Here is a 23,258-nt window from a genome sequence, read left to right as displayed (position 1 = left end):
GGGTGAGGGGGGGTGACAGGGTGACTGAGGGGGGTGACAGAGTGACTGAGGGAGGGGGTGACAGGGTGACTGAGGGAGGGGGTGACTGGTGACAGGGTGACTGGGGAGGGGGTGACTGGTGACAGAGGGACTGAGGTGGGTGACAGGGTGACTGAGGGGGTGACAGGGTGACTGAGTGGCTGAGGGGGGAAGACAGGGTGACTGGTGACAGAGTGACTGAGGGGGGGGTGACAGGGTGACTGAGGGGGGTGACAGGGTGACTGGGGAGGTGACTTGTGACAGGGTGACTGAGGGGGGGGGTGACAGGGTGACTGAGGGGGGGGGTGACAGGGTGACTGAGGGGGGTGACAGGTGACAGGGTGACTGTGGGGGTGACTGGTGACAGGGTGACTGAGGGGGGTGACTGAGGGGGGTGACAGGGTGAGGGGGGGTGACAGGGTGACTGAGGGAGGTGACAGAGTGACTGAGGGAGGGGGTGACAGGGTGACTGAGGGGGGTGACTGGTGACAGGGTGACTGAGGGGGGAGACAGGGTGACTGAGGGAGGGGGTGAGAGGGTGACTGAGGGAGGGGGTGACAGGGTGATTGAGGGGGGTGAGAGGGTGACTGACGGAGGGGGTGACCGGGTGAGGGGGGGTGACAGGGTGACTGAGGGGGGTGACAGGGTGACTGAGGGAGGGGGTGAGAGGGTGACTGAGGTGACAGGGTGACTGAGGGAGAGGGTGACTGGTGACAGGGTGACTGATTGGGGGGGGGGTGACAGGGTGACTGAGGGAGGGGGTGAGAGGGTGACTGAGGGGGGGGTGACAGGGTGACTGAGTGGGGGGTGACAGGGTGACTGAGGGAGGGGGTGAGGGTGAATTTATAATAATAATATTGTCTTACCATGATTCAGGGGCTGTCTCTCTCCATCCCAGCCCAGGCAGTGCAGGAGGTGCAGGCAGAGTGGCCGCAGGGGAGAAACCTGTCAGAATACACACTCTGCGCCCCCTGCTGGCACACTCCATAACAACCTCCCTGGTGCTCAGTGATGACTCAGAACACAGGCTGGGAATCCTCTCCCTGTGTTCTGACTCACTCACTGAGCGCCTGAGCCGCGAGGGAGAGGACGACCAGCAGGAGGTACAGAGTGTGGCACCCCCCTACTGGATGGCACCCGGGGCGGACTGCCCCCCGCCCCCCCCCTTAGTACGCCACTGCTCACAGGCAATCTAGCCAAGCACTTTGTATAAAAGAGCTTCAATGGGTAGATCTCAGCTTACAGGCAGGGCTCTCTTTACCTTTTGTATTTGTCTGTGTATATTGTATGTTCTCCACTAATTGTGCAGCGCTGCAGAATTTGTTGTCGCTTTATAAATACCAGTAATAAATAAAATAAATAATAAAAATGTAAGCCACTTGTTACACAGTTAAATAGTTACATAGCTGAAAAGAGACTTGAGTCCATCAAGTTCAGCCTTCCTCACATATGTTTTTGCTGTTGATCCAAAAGAAGGCAAAAAAACAGTCTGAAGCACTTCCAATTTTGCAACAAACTAGGAAAAAATTCCTTCTTGACCCCAAAATAGCAGTCAGATGTCTCCTTGGATCAAGCAGCTATTACCCCACTAATTAGAAATTATATCCCTGTATGTTATTGTAATGGATCACCTGGCACCCCGACTGGGTACCTCCATTGAAGGATGCTCCTAGCGCTTCCTGAGGGCTCCAAGCACTCCAGCAGACACCTCCAGGCACTGGACACTACTCAGTCCTGGGAACCGAATGGGGAATTAGCTCTAGTACTTAAAAGGACTTTCCCTGTTGAATCTCCTGCAAGCTGGAACAGCAGACACAGGAGCAAATATTCTTCCCTCCAATAACTGGATGACACACAGTTTGGAGTGTAATCAGGAACAGACAGAGCTATGGTTTTATTGCTTCTTTTATACAGGTTTTTACACAATGTTATCACCCACAGGGTTTTGTGGCACAGCCAATCAAATACATTATAATACAGTTAAACACTCCCAGTTAGGACAAACAAACCCTCCCCTCTGCCTGTGATGGGTTGATGTAATTATCACAGGCAGGAAAATACAGTTTTTATACAATTCTTATAACTTCTAAAATATCCATCCAATCTACATAATTAATAATCAGCACACTTCAAATATACATATATCCAAAAATCAGACAATTCCCTTCAGTGGTTAAAAAGTTAGTTGGAAGTCCTTTTTGACTGACTGCAAGCATGGCTTTCCTGCCCAAAACTGTTCCACAGATTCAGGCTGTGCAGCCGGTCGATCTGCTCCTCTGTCCTGGAGATAATTTGCTTAAGTAATTGTAGTAAATTCAATTATCTCCAGGTACAGAAAATATCACTAAGTCACAACTGCAACAAAACACATTAAAATACATAACTAATATTGTATAGAACTGAACCCCCATATTTGAGCGCTCACTATAGCCGAACAGCGCTCAGATCCCACAAACACAATACCCCCAGGGGCCATAGTCCTGGGGCAAGAGGCTGGCAAACAGGCCCCTCCAAAAAACAGTGGCGAGGTCACTTTCGCCACAGTTATGTTTTTGCAAGTATTTATCCATTTGCAGTTTAAACATCTAATGACTCTGACAAAACCACCTTTTCTTTGCCTTACATAAAATCTCCTTTCTTCCAACCTAAATGTTCTATGTATAGCCCTGTTTATGAATAGATTTCCAGATAAAGGTTTGTACTGGCCCCGAATATATTTGTATAATGTTCTCATATCCCCTCTCAGGCGCCGTTTTTCCATACAAAACAGATTTAATTTATTTACCCTTTCATCATAACTAAAATGCTCCATTCCTTTTTTAGCAATTTTGTAGCTCGTGTCTGCACTTTTTTTAGTGCCATGATATCTTTCTTTAGAACAGGTGCACAAAATTGCACAGCATATTCAAGGTGTGGTCTTACCAGCGATTTATAAAGAGGCAAAATTATATTTTCATTCCGAGAATTCATGCCCCTATTTATACATGATAAAACCTTACTGACCTTAGCAACTGCGGAATGACATTGCATATTGCTGCCTAATTTGTTGTCTATAACAATTCCCAAATCCTTCTCATGTAGTTATCCCTAGTTCACTACCATTTAGGGTGTAAATTGCTTGTGCATTCTTAACCCCGAAGTGCATAACTTTGCATTTCTCTACGTTAAATTTTATTTGCCATTTTAGTGCCCAGTCCCACAATCTATCCAAATCCCTCTGCCGCAAAGCAATATCCTGCTCACATTGTATTACTTTACAAAGTTTGGTGTCATCTGCAAACACTGATACATGGCTTTCAATGCCTATTTCAAGATCATTTATAAATATATTAAATAGAAGCGGTCCCAAAACAGAACCCTGAGGGACACCACTTACCACTTTTGTCCAGTCTGAAAATTTACCATTATTGACAACTCGTTGTACTCTATCCTTAAGCCAATGTTCTACCCAAGAACAAGAATATTCATCTAGACCAATTTCTTTTAGTTTAAAGACTAACCTATTGTGAGGAACCACATCAAATGCCTTGGCAAAATCCAAGTAGATCACATCCCCTGCAACACCCTGATCTATACTTCTACTTACTTCTTCGTAGAATGCAATTAGGTTAGTTTGATATGACCTATGTTTCATAAAACCATGCTGATTATTGATAATAACAAAGTTCTTCCCAATGAATTCCTGAATATTATCCCTTAATAGCCCTTCAAATAATTTCCCAGTCACAGAAGTTAAGCTCACAGGTCTATAATTTCCAGGCAAGGATTTTGAACTCTTCTTAAACATAGGAACAACATCTGCCTTCCTCCAATCCTCCGGTACAATACCTGAAACAAAAGAATCTTGAAAAATTAAATACAGAGGTTCATTTATTTCCCCACTTAGCTCCTTAAGTACCCCTATAGAGAAAGAAATACTCACAGACGAGGCCTTTGAGAGTCTGAAATGTAACCTTCACTGAATCACTGTTTAAATTAAATATATGCTAAATGAAACATACACACGGTTTATTACAATTACCATATTTTTACCTTTAATATGGCATAATATACATTACCATTAGCAGAATAAAATATACATTGCCATTGCAAGTACTAAGAAACAAACTCTTTAAGCCACAGGACTTTATTAAAGATACAGCAACCAACATATTCTAGCAAATTCATGTTTTGTTTTTTAAAGTAAATTTAAGTACTTCTTCAATAGTTTCCAAACAAATGACTGTAGTCATCTTTTGATTAGAGAGATACTCAAAGCATCATGACAGTCGATTGCAGAGCTATAGAAGTCCGATGATAATCTTGTTGCTCATTCATCAGCTGATCGGTCTCAGCCAAAGAATGCCCCTTTGTGCACAGAATTCTGTGCAGATTTAAAATTAGCATTAGCCAGCCTGTAATTCTAGTTCAGGGGAGGCTAATGATGTCATAACATTCCATAGAAAATCATCCTATCACATCCTTAAAGAACTCAAACCTTATACACAGGGAACACAAACTATTCCATGAACCATGAATGTAGATCTTACCTCGTGCAGAACTCTTCTCTTCAAACTTAATGTAACAATGTAGATATCTCTTACTCTACTATAGGAAGGATTGGTTAAAAAAAAAAAAAAAAAAATCAAACAAACAAAATAAGAACCCAGCAAATAAACAAGGCCACCACGTAAACAAAAAAACCAAAAAATATATAAAATAGGTTACTCCTTTATTCTATGTTGTGGTTAACAATATATATACACTAGAGGGGTCAGAACAAAACATACAAAATAAATATAAAATGTCAAATGATTAAGAGTGATTGCACCTAAAATGCTCAAGATATTTTTCAGTCCAGTATTTTTGTGTTGAAGGGTTTTCAAATAAACTTTTTAAAATTGTGTTTTTTTCACTTACAACCCATCCTTGCTCAAGTGCGGCGCATTGTCGTAGTTAGTGAATATATCTCGTACTAGGATACCTGTGAAAGTGGGCAATCGGGAGGTGGGAAAACTTAATGTTTCGTGCTTTTTTCACTTTAAACAAATGAGACATCTTGCTAGACATTTTGTACAAATCTTTGTGTGAATGCATTAAACTACAGTACAAGGTTTTTTGTGAGAAAAAGCATTTATCAGCTTAGTCATGGCATCAGATTTCAAAGCGATACAAGTATTGTTTTCATGCTATAACTTTTGTTAAAGAGGGTGTTAGTATCTCCATTGTTCAATGATTACTTAAATTCAGATGGGTTTGTTAGAAAATAAAATAAAATAAAAGGACTGTATAATCAGATGATCTCATCTCACTCCTCAGTAACAAAAGGATCTAAGAAAGTCTAATGACACCTTTGTTATGTATAGAGAACGTTTCTGTTGTTTAGGATTGTATTGTTGCAATTTCTTATGTAGAACATTTAAGAGGAAGGGGGATTTGTCTACAGAGCTGTTTTTGTGCAAGTTGTTTTTTCTGTGATAATAACACAATTTAACCATTTAAGGACCAATGACGTTCCATTCCACTATCATCCTTAGCAATGGTAAGCCCTACCGTCACTAAATTATTGGGTTTTTCATTTTGAGGAAAACAAAATAAGATTCGATTTTCATGTACATGGAAACTATATAATATAAGTTTTAAAAAAACAAGTAGTTCTAATGACATTGATCTTCATCTGTTCTTGAGTTAAATGCTCATTTCATTGTTATATATATATATATATATATATATATATATATATATATATATATATATATGAATTTTAGACCATATGCTAGACACTGGGATTATATATAGAACATTTACCAAGTTATAGAGAACTGAGGTCACATTTTAGTTCCAGTCCCAGTTTTCTGAAAAAAAAAATATCCCAACTGGATGATTTACCTTTCACTATTTTCACTATTTTAGGAAAAGTGACTTAATAATAATAACAAAATGTGTATTGATGAGAAAAACGCAGGGGGACAAAGTCTCTATGTTCTATTTTAAAAATCCATGTAGATTTTCTCTCTTTCCCACCTTCAGACTTAAATAGCTACACCTTAATAAAAATGATGATTATTATAATTATATTAAATGTAGATTTATTGTTACAGGTGTTATCCTAATCCCAGTACAATCATTGTATATTGCTTAACTGGCTTATGGCGCGGCATGTTTAAAAACAAAAATAAGGGTTCTTTTTGGTGCTGCATGTTGTATATTGATCGACATTGGTATGATTAGATTATAACATAATAAGTAATCAACACACATTATATTCATTCACTTTTTAAATTGCTTTGTATGTGCTATTGAATGCTGCATTCAGCACAGACAATTTGTAACAAACAAAGTAATATATAATGAAAAAAAATAATGAAGATTAAAACCCGAACGAGAAAACTTTGTCAAACACTCGTGTTTTCAGGTTTCACTGGAATGTGAAATGGTCCTTAGCTTTTAGCTGGTTTTTTTTTTTTTTTCGTAATTACAACTGTAGGATGTAAATACAATCACATGAAAGAAAGTTGCAGAATCATTAATTCTCTGTGCGCCCACTATGTGTGAAATGACTAATGTAAAATAAAACAAGTGATGCACATGAAATGTCATTGTAATTATATACACCACATCTTTTTTACATCTTTATTTAAAGGAACATTATAGCTTTGGGATACAAACATGTATACCTGACTCTATAATGACTTGCAAGCTGATTAGTTAGCCTCCCTGTTTGTAATAAAAAGGTAATTTTTACTTATCTTTCTTCCTTCGCCACACTGGTCTCTTCTCGGTTACCATGCCTCCTTCTTGATAATCTCAGCCAATCCAACGCTTCCTCATTGGGAAGCATTAGAAGCAGTGGCGGATCCAGGGGGGGGGCAACGGGGCAATTGCCCCCCCCGAGATTCTCCCCTGCCGGCTAATGCAGGGCTGACATTGCCCAAGTGCCAGCCCTGCATTGTGCCTGCAGACCGGGGAGGGAGATCAGTGATCTCCCTCCCCGGTCCGCAGGCACATTACTGACAGCCGAGGGAGGGAGGGGAGGGAGAGAGGACCCGGGAGCTGTTACCAGCAGCTCCTCCGGGTCCTCCTCTCGCGAGATTTGGAGCGTTGCCGCGGTTACCACGGCAACGCTCCAAATCTCGCGAGAGTGAACTCTAGCCCTGGAGCGCGGGCTAGAGTTCACTCCTACCACTGGGACCACCAGGGAATCCCCACTGGGACCACCAGGGAAAGAAAGATGTTCCCCCTCCTCCCAGTAAAGGTAAGAAGGGAGGGGGGACATAAATTATATATTAATTTAAATTAAATGTAAAAAAAAACAACACACACACATTAAAAAAATAGCCCCCCCCTCCTTCTTCTACACACACATTGCCCCTGCCCCCCATACACACACACATACACACACATTGCCCCTGCCCCCCATACACACACACACACACACACACACACATTGACCCTGCCCCTATACACACACATTGCCCCTGCCCCCCATACACACACACACACATTGCCCCTGCCCCCATACACACACACACACACACACATTGACCCTGCCCCCATACACACACATTGCCCCTGCCCCCCATACACACACACACACATTGCCCCTGCCCCCATACACACACACACATTGCCCCTGCCCCCATACACACACACACACATTGCCCCTGCCCCCATACACACATACACATTGCCCCTGCCCCCATACACACATACACATTGCCCCTGCCCCCCATACACACACACACATTACCCCTGCCCCCCATACACACACACACATTGCCCCTGCCCCCCATACACCCACACATTGCCCCTGCCCCCCATACACACACACATTGCCCCTGCCCACCATATACACACACATTGCCCCTGCCCCCCATACACACACATTGCCCCTGCCCCCCATACACACACACATTGCCCCTGCCCCCCATATACACACACATTGCCCCTGCCCCCTTATACACACACATTGCCCCTGCCCCCATACACACACACATTGCCCCTGCCCCCCATACACACACATTGCCCCTGCCCCCCATATACACACACATTGCCCCTGCCCCCCATATACACACACATTGCCCCTGCCCCCCATATACACACATTGCCCCTGCCCCCCATACACACACATTGCCCCTGCCCCCATACACACACATTGCCCCTGCCCCCCATAAACACATTGCCCCCACATACACACACTGCCCCACATACACACACTGCCCCCACACACATACATTGCCCCACACACACACTGTAACTGTCACACACACATACTGACCCACACACACACTGCACCCCTGACATATACTGCCGCCCTCACGTACACACTGCAACCTTCACACACACACACACTGCTAATACACTGTCCCCCTCACACACACACACACACTGCACCCCTCACACATTGCACCACTCACACATACCACTGCTCCTCTGCCCTACTACAGCCCCATTTCCCAGAGGACCTCAGGTAAGTTGTCAAACAGTTCTTAAACAGTTTGACTACTTACTCTGGGAGGGGGTCTTGGCATTATTGGTACTATAACCACTACACTGAGCTGTAGTGGGTTTTGTGTCTGGATTATTTATTTAAATAATCTACAAGTGCCCCTCCCGAGATCAGGCTCTGGATCCGCCACTGATTAGAAGGATATTGTGCATGTGTTGCAAAACACCACACTGCGCTAGCATCTCCTCATATAGATGTATTGAATCAATGCGTCTCTATAGGGTGGGTTCAGCACCTCCATACAGAGAGTAGAGACTCTGAACCTAGGTCCTGAAAACATTGCAAGACCGAACCCGAGAAGTCCCTCTCGTGGAGTTCCTCAGTTCTGGTTCCTACACCATAGCACTTCTTGATGTCTTCTTAACTCATCCTGACTTCTGCTACTTCTGAGGACCCAAAGTATCTACAGCAACACTGAATACATACAGGAAATATCTCCTGGCTATTGTGGAATAGAGCTGTGATGACTGTACTGGGTGAATCTGATGATTATACAATGATTAATGTAAAATAGTGTAGTTTTTTTTAAAATTCAGCCTAGATCTGAATACATTTACAAGCCCTATAATGTTATATGCCTTTGTGTTCTTTACAGCTTTTAGAGCTAAGATGATGTCTGGACAGGCATATCAGCTAATGAGGTTTTTGTTTCTATGTGTGCTTTGCATTTTCTGTTGATTGTCATCCCTAAGCTTTTTATCTGTATGTAAGATTTTCAGGGGTAGGAAATTTGATGTGAGAGAGATTGGGTTTAAGGGTTTACCTGGGGCTGACCTTGGTTTACCAGCAGTTACTTTGTCTGTGTGAGTTTTTCTCGTAATCTTGCTTAAAGGATCATTAGTTCAGTTTTGTCAGTGTTCATTTTATTTCATTTTCACATGTAATGGTAATAGTAAAATAGCCTGAGGATCGAAATAAAAAAAAAAGTTAATTAAAGTAGCTTCCTAGTAAAACATAATTAAAAAATAAAATAAGAAATCAATCATATTTATTTTATTATTACAACCATCATGAGGTCATTATTATTATTTATATTATTATTTTTATTATTATTATTATTTAAACAGTTACTCTATAGAAACGTTAAACTTCATTTTTCTTATAAATAGCATTGCTATTTCTCTATTTTAGACATGTTTTGGGCCCCATAACTTCAGGACTTTTTGTTACTAAAAACTAATCAATTTTTAACTCTGTCTTCATTCTTACAAATGCTAAATAAAATGTTCATTTTTTTTTAGTTACTTCATTTTAAGCAAATATCCCATTTTGTAAGTTCCTAATTATCTCTCCTTCAGGACAGAATGAGCAAATATATTAATAATAATTTACCTAAAATCAAGGATTAGTCGCCAAATAGTGCTAAACAAATTAATTAGTAGAGGTGCTGGAGGGATATATTTGAAAAACATTTTTATAACAGACAATGCAATCTACATTTATAAATAGGATAACTCATTTAATTAACATAGGCTACCTTGGGGCTTTTTCACACATTCAACTTGGTCGTTGTGATAAATCGCAAGCCATAGCTTTAGATACACATTATGGGGCAATTGTCACTGTCACAAGTCACCGCTGGATCCTACAACATACCAGTGATACAATTAAATCCAAGATATTTATTTTTATATTGGCTTGCATTAAACGCATTTTGCAGTTACACGGACATGATATGTTAAAAAAATTTACTTTTGAATTTGGATAATGTAAAATGAATCATTTTTACTAAACACAGCAGAATAATATTTAAGTAAAACTAAAAAATGGGGATTGAATACACAGCACATGTTATCCTAGCTAAAATATCTCTTTCTTCAAACATTTGTTTTGTAATATGAAATACTACACTATACAAAAATACTCTCGTACATAATCATAATATAAAACAAAAACATGCCACTCAACATTGGGTGGTAAAAAATGGGTCAAGGGTGGAGAATGTCACAATGGGAGCCCACTTAAATAATAGGTTTATCATCCTTGACTTCATGTAACACATGCTAGAAGTATCTGAACTGGCCAACCACACTCAGTATTTCCCATACAGTTCTTTTTAAAGAGCTGTTGCATGGGATCGGTGTCTTGCGTTTAATGGTTGGACAGGAGTTTATAAGTACAAAGTCTCTTAAAGGGATATTCCATTGTCCAAATACAAAATATTTGCGCCTCTTTATCTTGAAAAAGCTTGAAGAAAACAGGCGAAACACATCGATGAGAAAGCGGTATTGAACTATTGAATTTTACGAGAAATTCAGAGGTGAGGATCCCACACAGATCCCACATTAAAAGAGGAGACTGGTGACACAGTACATACCGTTGGAGCGACAACTCTGCTTAATGCTGTGATTTTTGTGAATTCTTTGAATAGGTAGTGGAGACAGTTACCACATTGCTATCATGTAAGAGTTCCTGTGAGGGGTAGGGGTTGGGATACTTAAGTATAATAAACAGTCTTACACTATATACCTTCCCTGGTATCTTTAACTTAATTGAAAAGGATACATAGTGTGAAGCATAGTATCAAAGTGGATACTGAAAAAGGAACACCCAAGTACCCAGCACTCTATAACCTATTGGACTCTTACTGCTATATTTGTACAGCAATTTTCGGGCAATATTGATTGTTGACTGTTACCTCTGAATATCATCTCAGGGGAATATTTACTAGGCACAGCCACATGTTTTTATGCATTTAGATTATTGAGAAATAGGGAATATTCTTGTTATGTGGAGCTGCTAAATTATTGTGTATTCTGTAGTATTGTCAGTATTTTATATTTATATATTTCTGCGCTCTCTTGTGTGTTTCTATCTATTTTCCCCAAATGTTCTGCCAATCCTATGACCAGTTGTTTTATGTTTACTTTCCAAATAAATATAGACCTGCCACGACATCATGGGGCATCTCCAAAAGATGGAATGTCAACAATTATCCATTAGTATATTATTACAAATAGTTGAAGTAGTAGTCATTGGTACTAATTTAAAATGTAAATATGAGGTCATGGTTCTTATGTGTACGTGAAAAAAATAAATTCTGTAATTGTTGATTCAATACAACCCTTAGAATAGCAATGAAATTAAAGAAAGAAAACAAATGAGCGGAGACACTTTAAAATAAGTGTGCATGGCTTTTGGAGGACATTTTGAAATGGAAAAAAATAATTCTCTGAAAATGTGAGGGAATAAACAGAATTTAGACATCAAAAAGAAATTGGGCATGAGCATGAAGAAAAGAGAAGGCTTAATTAGCTTATGGGAAGGGAGAAGAATATCTGAAGCTATATAACATTTCATCTGCATCTACACAATAATTGCAACATAAAATATATGGAGTGGAGATAAACGTAAGACATCTGGCAGGTACGGAGATGGGTGCAAAAGCTGATAGTAATGAATGAGACATGTGATGTGTCTGGCATTACTGAACATGGCTGCATTACGCACATTATTAGGCAGCTAATTGACAGGGTTATACCCTCTCAAGAATAGATAAAGGCATCGTATAAATGGGACGCATTTGATTGTACGTTAAGCTTGGCTTAACAACTATTAGAAGGGATGATATTTAAGACTGGACAGGAGATCATGTGAGGGCCATATTGATTAAAATTCAAAAGGGAAACAAGTTCAAAAAAGATATGTTAACAGAGAGATGATATAAATAAACTGTTAAATATTGTTGAGTTTTTAGCTACTCACAAGATTTTAGGGATACTATGTTTGACCATGATTTAGCTAATTTACATGGTGTGACAATTTATTTCATTTGGCATCTTGGTGTGCTATAAAATGCACAGATGTTAATTGGGCCACTGCAACATATTGACATGTAAATTAACATGACTTTTATTTTGCTAACTGCTTACCATATGATTACAATGTGCATGTTTTAGAATGTCATCAATATAATTATGATTGCAATCTATGGCTTGAGACAACCATTCTGCATTTTACTTGGCTGCAACAATCTGTCTCCTATTCACTTGGTTAGGGCAGTAACCATTTCACTGTGTATCTTGTTCACAGAAACCTTTATTGCAACAGAAACCTTTATTATAACAGATCAACTTAACAATAAAATGGATTATCAATACATATATATATATAATTTTTTTTACATACTTTCTTTATCGCTTTTATATAAACAACAGTGTAGAAGGAAAGAGTAGATAATAGACATTAGCAAGCATTCATTGAGGTTAGCAATACATTATCATCTAGATCCGGGAATCTTCTTGTGCACTAATGTTTATAGAGGTATTCACACAAGTATTTTATATTTGTCTTCTAGTATGAAAATTGGTGTATCATCTATTTTTCTGTGAGTATGTTGAGTATTAAGGGCTAACTACTAGGGGTTTTGTGGTATTTAAGTGTCATGGCACAATTGCTCATCTTTAACCACTATCTTGAGAATATCCATGTAAGGACGAAACGTGTCTATGTGATCGAAACAGAGCTTCACTTCCTACATTATATCATGCCACTTCCGTCCTCATAATACTGAACCCTGGTCAGCATTTTGCTTCACACCAGTATCCACTTTGAGGGCAATCTTCATCAGGATAGTGAACAGTCTTGGACAGATCTCGACTACAACTCTAGCTGGTACAATTGTAGAATAAAGTACTTTTTAATTGTTCTGGAACTCACTGTCTGCTACTGAGTAAATTCCTTTAGATTGTATTTCTGCACATAGACAATGTGTGTGAACAACTGTGTTTTCATTTATGTGCTTTCCTTTTTTTCGCATTTAAAAAGGTAAACATACATATTCAAAGAATATTAGTATATGTTCTATACTCTTTTTATTGAATTAAACATTACATTCAATATTTTATTTGGTGACGTGCCTCTACCCCTGGACTTTCACTCTGCAACTTATTAACTCCAAAAAATGCTTTGTAAGGAAAAATATGAAAGGCAGCTTTATCATCTTCAAAGTGTTATTGAAAGTGTATGCCAGAACTGACCCAGTTCAAGTACAAGGAGATCGGCCCTGTTTCAGAAAATAGTGTCAGACAATCTGGAACAAGGCAACCATCCATTCCTTTGAGACTATTAACTAGCAGTGACAAGTTATGCAACTCTATATATTAATTGGAGTATAGGGGTGCAGAATGTTAATAGTAGTCATTGTCCAAATTTGCTGCAGTATGAGTTGGAGTATAGGATCTGTAGTGTGTTTTTGTGTGAGTGTGTTAGATCGTGCAGTTTGTCTTATGTGTGGGTGGGACAGAGGGTGTAGTGTGTCTGTTGTGGGATAGGTGGTCTAGAAGGTCTGTGTTGGGAGATAGGTTGTGTAGTGTGTCAGTGGAGGTAATGTGGGGTATCTGGGGGGAGGTATAGGATGTAGTGTGTCTGTGTGGGTGGGGTAGGTGGTGTACTGTGTCTGTGAGGGAAAAATAGAGGGTGTAGTTGGGGTAGATGGTGTAGTGTATGTGTGTGGGATAGGTTTGTTGTGTGTTTGTGTTTGGTTGGGATAGGTGGTGGAGTTTGTCTTATGTTTGGGTGGCATAGGTGGTGTAGTGGGTCTGTGGGGGTATAGAGAGTATAGTATGTCTATGGGGGATAGGTGATCTGGAAGATCTGTGTTGGGGATAGGTTGTGTAATGTGTCTGTGGGGAAGATAGGGGCTGTAGTGTGTCTGTGTGAGGGGAGAATCGGGGGTGTATTGTGTTTGTGTGAGGGACAGGTTGTATAGTGTGTCTGTGAGTAACTGTAATGTATGTTTGGGGGGTTATGGACTGAAGTCATTTAATTGAAAAACAAAACTTAAAACTAAAACAAAAAAGTTTAGCCTCCTCACTCTGGCTAACCTTGGGGCGGATGTGGGGAATACAGATCCTTGATTGTCTGGTCTTTGTCTGCACGTCTGGCGTGTTACGATTCTCCTTCTGGCTAGAGCCGTAAACATAGTGTTTGATACACTATCTGGAGCAGACAACTTGGTCCGCAGAGCAGAGGTATAGATGGTGGATGTCCAAATGGGTATAGTGCAGTACAACCCATGAAGGTATGCTAAGAAGTAAAAGTCAATACTTTATTAATGCCAAAGCTTTAAAACTACTTAGACTTCAACCAAGGAGGAGTCTTAATCGAAGTTTACTGCCCCCTTCCTTTCCCCCTCCGTCCACGTGATCTAGCAATGACGTAGCTATCACGTGGGACATCTGTGAATGGAGTGGGCGGGCCTCTTCGTCCAGACCACCGATAGGCGAGAACGCTACATGGGAATCAGCTGTTTGGTATGTGTAATTACATACCGGCTATTTAAGGGGTGGAAGTTGCGATAGCGTTTTGTATCTGCCCCTGACGACGGCGTCTAGAGACGCTGAAACGCGCGTCGGGCTGTTTTCTTTAATTTAATTTGATTTCTTTCACTATGCACTGGGGTTATGGGTGGTAGAACTTGGACTTCGACCTTTTATTTATCTAGGAGTATCGGTAGGCATTAGCATAAGGCTATTGCCGAGGTAATAGGATTTAGTCTGGACAACATTTAGTTGTTAGTATGGAGCCTTGAATAGAGTGATAACCAGACCTTTCGAGACAGTGTTCTGTATATGGATGGAGTTCACTGCTTGTCTTAACTATATGTACTAGGTTAAAATTTACTCTTTTGGTTCCAACTTTGGGCTACCTGTGAAGACTGTGCAGGCAACAGGGATTTCCCCCCTTTTTCAGCATTTGGCTATTAACGTGGAGCTTTAGACGGAGTAATTACCAGGTCATTTAAGACTGTGCAGTGGATATAGATGGAGTTTTTAGCTCGCTATGTACATGCACCAGGTCTATATTGACTCTTTAACTATCTGTTTTGGTTGCCTGTGAAGTTACCTGCTATTCTGCCTTTGGCAGTTATACCTACCTGCTCTAGTATTAATTGGTTGAAGTCTAAGTAGTTTTAAAGCTTTGGCATTAATAAAGTATTGACTTTTACTTCTTAGCATACCTTCATGGGTTGTACTGCTTTTTCCTGGCACTATACCCATTTGGGCACGGTGCCGGTGAATTTGTATTTTTTCTTTTTCTGTGTTTACTATATCAACTAGGGTTACCCCCTGTGTACTAGTACAACCCGGTGACTTTTCTTTTTATAGACTTCAGGTTACCAACCGGAACCGGAGTCTATTTATAAACTATAGATGGTGGATGGCAGAGTTAATGAAGTGTAGGCCTGATTTATGTAGTTAAGACCAAAAGAAAGACCGGAGATAGATATAGTAGGCCAATAATCTGATTCTTTGACAGGGTATAGGGTGCAATATAGGGAAGATATTGATGCAATATAGGGAACAAAGTTATTTCTCACTAGGGATTAGCACATGGTTGATATTTGTCTGTTTGTATAGTTGCTTAGAGGCAAACCCAAGTAAGGGCTGGTATTTCCTAGTAATGTCAAGTGAGAGCAGAATGGGCTCTTAGGGGAATTTCTTTTTTAATTTCAGTGGTTTATTGGTGACAATTTGAGCCTAAACCTATTTGTTTTCTTATAGTTTTTCTGTTAATCCTCTGCGTTGCTTTTAGATCATGAGTATAAAATATTTTAACTTCTTATATTATCTATTTTGAGATATTGCTCTGTAATTGCACTAATAGTGTAGATGGTATTATGAGCAAGACTTTAGTGTTTATTTTCTTATTTTTTTCTTTTTTTTTTACTATTAAATTAAATATTAACCTCTATGGCAGTCTGATTATGTCAGTATTTTTGAATGTTAAAGAGGTACATTGTTTTGTATGGAAATTTGTTGTTTCATATTGTAGGCTTGTAATTCTTAGGAATAACTCACTTAAATCTGTCCAAACAAGAGTCTGGTAGACATCCCGAGTATGATAAAGTTGAAACACAAAATCATAAATTATAATATAATAAATAATTACAAAAATAATAATATAAAAATAAATGTAATTCATAATGTAATCAAACCAAAAAACTCTGAAATTTGTCCAAACAAGGGTGCAAAATTACTAGTCACTGTAATACTAGACACTGCATATTGGTTTAGTAAACATCCCGGTTATGAAGAATTTTGAAACATGGGACTGCACAAAGTCCGACGTCACAATCAGGACAATAGAACCTAGTTTCCTTTCTGATTTTCTTTCCATTGTCATCTTGCTTTGAGCAACAAACCACACACATCCTTGTAGGTGCTGACTTTTTCTCTGTTGGTGGGATGTAGTCCATGAAGTGACGACCAGTCAGGCGTTCCGGGTTGACAACGCCAACAGCATGACGTCCAGCTCTATTCCCAGCCATTGATGGTGTTTGGTGGTTCACAAAGATACGTTCGGCAACTTTCCAAATAAAGTCAGAATGAATCACAGGCATGTCACCCTATTTTTTATTTATTTTTTTAACAGGACACAGGCATTACACAAGCATTGCTCAAGAAGATGCCTGAAGATCTTCTTGTAGTACTTCTTTTGCTGTTTCTTCATTGCTGGGTAGAATGTCATTGCTTGGTCGGCTCTGTCGACAGCTCCCATTATGTTATTGTAGTCTATCACTTCTTGTGGCTTCATGATTTCTTTCCCACCTTTCATGTGTCCAATAACAGTGGAGGTATTATGAACTGTACTCATTAGACATCTTTCTTGTCATGCCATCGCAGTGCCATCATTTTGACAGGCAACCATTTCTCCAGTCTTCAGCTTCTTATTGACAAACATTAATGGCATGTCGCGCCGGTTAACCCTAACGGTTCCATAGGCATCTGTTTTGTTTTGCAGAAGAAACTCATAAAGTTCAGGAGACATATAAAAGTTGTCGGTTGTTACGCAATAGCCCTGATTTAGCAATGGCTCAATTAGACGTTGCCATGCCATAGTTGCTGTACTTTGGATTGAATTTTGTTCCTTTTCCGGTGTAAATGACTGAATTCCAAATGTAGCCAGTTGACGATTTTCATAGCATGTAGGATTTTACGCCAAATTGTGCTCTCTTTGATGCAATGTATTGTACCCAGCTGAGCCTTCTCTTGTAGGCCATTAGACTTTCATCTATGCTGATATCTCTTTCTGGCACATAGCTCCATTGTAAATTCTTTAGAATCATTTGAGATACTTTTTTTCGAAGTGTAAAATTTCATGATCAGGGAAAATCTGTACTCTGACATGACTGTACCAAGAATGGAATGGCAAGTAATTTTTTAGTTGTCCAATACCACTTCTGCATGAAGTATTTGTAATGTAGCTCCCTGTACCTCTGGCTGGGTTCCTCTGCCAAGGACTGCTTCCTAGCTGGAATAGGGGACAAATAGGGGACAAACCACAGCACTTCTGCCCACAGTCGCCATGGCTTGACTGGGGCCCTGGAACCGTTCTCTCCTGGAGCCATATGGGGAACTCGCTCTAGACACCCCCAGGCACTGGACGACACTCAGTCCTGGGAGCTCTAGTCTTTACAAGGACTTTCCCCATTGAATCCGCCAAGAATAGCCCTTTCCCCTCCCAGTAACCAGACGACACATAGTTTTGAGAGTACAAGCTGGAATACTTTAATGGCAGCCACAACTGGCCTTATCTGCATGTCCCCATGCAAGGGGCACTCCCCTCTGGACCTGAGAGTAAACCACAGTAGAAACAAATACACAATTACATTGACTCTCCAGGACACTCCCATACAAAATCAGATAATCCCTCATCTGTGCCTCATCTGTACTAATCAGAAAACTAAACAGAAAAAAACACAATTTTTCCCAAACACCCCAAAAGTATCCTAAAAATGCATAAAACCCCCACACAAGTTACATCCTGATAGCCCTGATCTGGGTGACCAACATATCCAAAAATCACCCAGATCAGTTCAGGGGTTCAGGTTTGTTTGTTTGAGCGACCGCACGCATGGTCCCATGCCCAAAACAGTTCCAGAGAATCAGGGCTTGCGGTTGGTCTAGTTCAGTAGTTTAAAAATGAACAAACTACTGAACATAGTCAATAGTCTTACCCTGGAGCCTGTTCCCCTTGTTCGTGGGAACGTTTCTACCGAACAGTGTCTTTCTAAGTGTTGTCAAACCGAAAGCAAACGATCATGGAAGTCCAGCGGTGTTCGGGAGTTTCAATATCCGAAAATAGTTCCATGAACTCGACGACCAAACACCGCTGCCTGTGTTCATGCGAACAAGATGGCCGCCACCTCGTGATCGTCCATAGGAATTGCGGCCACCCAGACGAACACTTAGAACACTGAGGTGGGAATTGTTATAAAGTAGCAATTAGGCTTAACAAGCTCCAGGGTGGTCTCCGGTTCTTGTGGCTGTTCAGTTCCCGAACCATATAGTCCAAATACACAAACTGAGTCTTTTATATCACATTTTACAAGGTCCATAGTCTGTGGGCAGGAGGCTGGCAAGCAGGCTCCTCCAGGAACTCATGGCAAACTCATTTGAAAAGTTTCTCACAGTATTATTAGTCTCAGAAATTTCCAAATGTCATCTTTCAAGTACCCTTGATAAAGGCCGAAACGTTGGGGGGTTTGGTGACTTGTGTTTCTGTCTTGTGGCCTGTAAGAATTTTTGGTATTGTACCAGTGTATTATTGTATTGCCTTTGCTTCTGTTATTGTGTTTATTTTTTGTCTTATTTTTCACTATAGTACTTTTTGTACATAATAAAGTCAGATTATATTAACTGTTTGAAGTTGTCATAGTGTGCATTCTATATTATATAGATATTTGGATATTCAAACATTTAAGGGAGTGTTTATATGGTTTGCACCTAGCTATTTATACAATTGTGTCTTTCCATGTGTTTTCGGTTTTTGAATACTTTTTTGAATTTCCCACCTAGTTCCGCCCCCCTGCGTCGCCGGCACTCGCAGGGAAGGGAACCTGAAAGACGGATGCCGGCATCGGGTGGAGGACACTGCGGGAGAACACCAGGGGCTCGTAGGGACAAGGTAAGTGATACTACAGTGTAATCCTGAACGTGGCTCGGGGTTACTGCTTTTGGTACTGAAAATTAACCCTGAGCCACGCCTAGGATTACCGCCAGGGAGGTTAATGTTGAGTTAAATATATATATATATATGTATTATATTCATAGAAAACCCTACTGCTCATTAAAAAATAATACATAAAATGTATCGGTTAACTTAATTTATGGTGGAATAAACTCATAGCCACAATTGCACTAAATCATGTTTATTTATTTATTTTATTTAACAATCCTCATATAGCACTTTAATCCTGAGCACTTTACATTTTATGCAAAAATAACAGTGATAATTATAAAAATGGTATAAATATTTAGGCACACTCGTACAAAAGAAGAAGAGTACCCTGTCTGTGTCCTTAAAATTTAGAGGAGGATTATACATTGATACTACAGTTTGTGGGGAAAAATGCAATTATAAAGTAAGAGAAATGTATCCACAATTTATAACAATCAGTGTACTTTATACAGAGAGAATGATGAAGATGGGATCTAGAAGCAATGCTGTGCAATCACTATGCATCGAATATAGATAAAAAAGAAGAAAATTAGTATATTAAAAGTAATATATAATAGAGACAAAGAGTTAGTAATATGTACAATAGTTGCAAAGAGTTAACCCCCTGCCCCCCCAGTAAATAGACTCTAAAAGAAGGGAAGGTAGCATTTAATAAAAATAGTGTTTTTTGTAGATACAATTGACCCAGTTGGGTCATATGCATGGAATCAACTTGCATTTGTATGAAAGAGTTGCAACTGGGGGACAGAAAGAAGTGTGGTGATGGCCACACTGATGAGGATCAGGGAATAACTGAAGGGTGATATGGCTCGATATGTTGAGCTGTTCCACATAATCACTAAAGGGTTAATGTGTATGGCTGTATTGTTTCCCCAATAAGATATGACAGAATTGATCATTGGTGAGATGCCACTTTCCCCTTCATTCGTTCTATGGTTCCATGATTTCTGAACTGTATCTTGTCTGCCACCTTGTCAAATCTTATGCCATCACATATAGGATCTGCTTCTTCTTTTCTACCTTTTCCATGTTTGTTTTCCATTGGCTAATATTCTACACTGCCAAGCTGTATGACACTTCCTATACTATCTGATAATAATGTCTCCTTTGTACTCTTCATTCCTCCCCATTTCACTCCCCCCCCCACCTCTTTCCCTCTAATCCTTAATATTTAGGGATGATGATATTGACAGATTCAATACCGTTTACAAGACACTACAATGCTTATATTTATCACACTGCAAGGTCATTAAATATAGTGGTTTTGGTTTTTAGAGTGCCATTTTATTATGACCAAATGATTAACTGATTTATTTTATTTAGAAAGTATTTAACCAGTATGACTATAATGAGATTTAAAAAAAAAAAAAAAAAAAAAAGTAAAACAGTTACAGGCAAAAAAAAACTAAAAACTAAACAACATACTGCAAAGAAGGTAGGAGAGAGTGAATAGTAAGCAGTGGATAATAACACAATTAGAAATTAATTTCAAGCAGGTTTTTATTTTAATTTTACTAATTCGCCATTATCTCTTGAATAAGGTAATTCATCTTGAAATTGTTCAAGTTGCAAAAAAAAAAGGCACAACTAGTTAGTGGAGTTGAATACATTCCACGCTCGAGCGCTGCAGTATACAATTACCAAAATAGAAAAAAAAACAACAACAATTTTTTAAATGTTTCATATTTATAGAGATGGTTCTAGCCAGGCACATATGTGCTGTATTGCACTTATAAATGATCATGGAATTACACAATCCAGCTAGAATACCGTATTTACAGATGCAAAACAAATAGATCAGCTACAAACCATGGTGTAATATTTTATAGTTATGTATATGTATTAGCATTCCTAATTTCTTTTTCTTTTTCGTGTTTCAATTATCAGTTCCTTTTCTACACAATGTATTGCATTTGCTCCCTGTATTGTGTCACCCATACAAGTATAAAAATTTCAAGTGTTTGTCATACAATTATTTTTTGGCAAGAAATATTCCATCTTCAGACCCTTTTCAATAACACCCCTGGCATGTAAGCACACGTATGTGTTCCAACACTTTAAAATAGTGAGCTGTGAATATATTCTCCACTTTCCTGCAGTCCGAGTACACTACAGCTCTTACAGTTTATGGAATTCAGAATTTTGGAGAGAGACGACTTCTGCCGAGAGACCATAGAAATGTTGATTTGCTGTTGGTGTCAGAATCTAAACAATTGATAACAATGCATTAGTTTGTTTTAGATCCTCCAAGCAGACAAAAATCAATAGGTTTCTATTATCAGATACAGCTGGGTCACTATTCTGTCAATAAGCTGTTGTAATTGCTGCACAAGGGTGACGCTGACCAGTCAATTGCTGCTGACAAGAGAGAAACATGCTGTCAGTCTGAGGAACAAGTCAGAACACAGATTTGTGCTTCTAGGATGCCATTCTGAATGATCCTGAACAAGGCCACTTTCCAAATATAGGGGCGCACAGCAGGAGAGAAGCAAAGGTCTGTCTTTATTTACTGAGTAGGACTAATACACTATTGCAACCACCGCGAGTCACAGAGAGATTCACATACAAAAAGCTGCGCTCTCACACTGCAGATTACAATTCAAACTATAAAATGGTATAAATAGAGGGAAACTAAAGTGAAATCCAGAATACCCTTTAAATATCGTAAACCAATATGATCTTTTCATTGTACAGCTGGGCACTTATTTAGACAATGCTTAGAAAGCACATGTATATTTTTATTGTACGAAAAGAAATTTCAGATATGTAAGAAATAAAACAGGAAATAAATATGTATACTAAAATAATATTTAATTTCATAGCAATGAGCAAGGAAAGAAGTACAAACAGAACAAAAAAAACAAACAAAAAAAACAAGCGTTTCAATTGCAGATAAAAAAGCAAATACTTATAGTCTCCTAATTAGATGAAAGAGTCTTGTGACTTCGAGCACTTGATGTGTCAATTCTTTTATATCATTAATTAAAAGGCATGCAGTATTTTTAATAAATTACTTTGTGTTTTAGCCTCTGTAGCTTCACCAAATGTGATTATATGCGCCAAAGGGAATTCAGGTTAATATGTTGACACCTTTACAATGCAGGGTCATGTTCTCTATACGCTTGACTAGTTTGGTTGCGCACGCCCCCCGACAAGCCCTAATCATCTCCTGCCCTAGAGGCAAAAGCAACGACAGCATTTTAATTACAGAACTAGACAAGAGTTTGCCAGCATTAAATTGAGACATAATTAGGCTTCCAAATTTTAATAATTGTCCTAGCTAATTGGGAAGACATGTATGCTATATGGTGTGTCATGATTAGATAATTAGTACTGCAAAATGACAAAATTAAACTCTTGATTACAAATTATAGATGGGGGGGGGGGAGGGTGGAGAAGGGACAGGGAGCACTATCTGTGCAAGGCTATAAAGAGTTTAGTAACGTTGATAATGTAATCTTCATTAGTGAGTGGAGTTTAGCTTGATAGGAAGCTTTTATTTTACGTCTTTTCATTCTTTTGTCGAACAATAATGGTTTATTTAGATAGCGCAATTTCCACTAAATATTTACAATTACCCTTTACAGTTATATTTTATATACATTAACGCACAACCTCTGGAATAAGTCGCGTGTTTGTGGTGCCGAGGGAATTATAGCATTGTTAGCCAATTACAGGGTGCTAAGTGGAACATTAAATGTTATTAAAGTAATTGGTAGTGTATTTGGATTCAGAGAGATTAAAACCCTTCTAGACCACAATTTACAAATAGTCTGTTCTATGAGAT

This window comes from Pelobates fuscus, chromosome 7 (assembly GCF_036172605.1).
Source record: "Pelobates fuscus isolate aPelFus1 chromosome 7, aPelFus1.pri, whole genome shotgun sequence".
NCBI lineage: Eukaryota > Metazoa > Chordata > Amphibia > Anura > Pelobatidae > Pelobates > Pelobates fuscus.
This window is presented reverse-complemented; position numbering follows the sequence as displayed.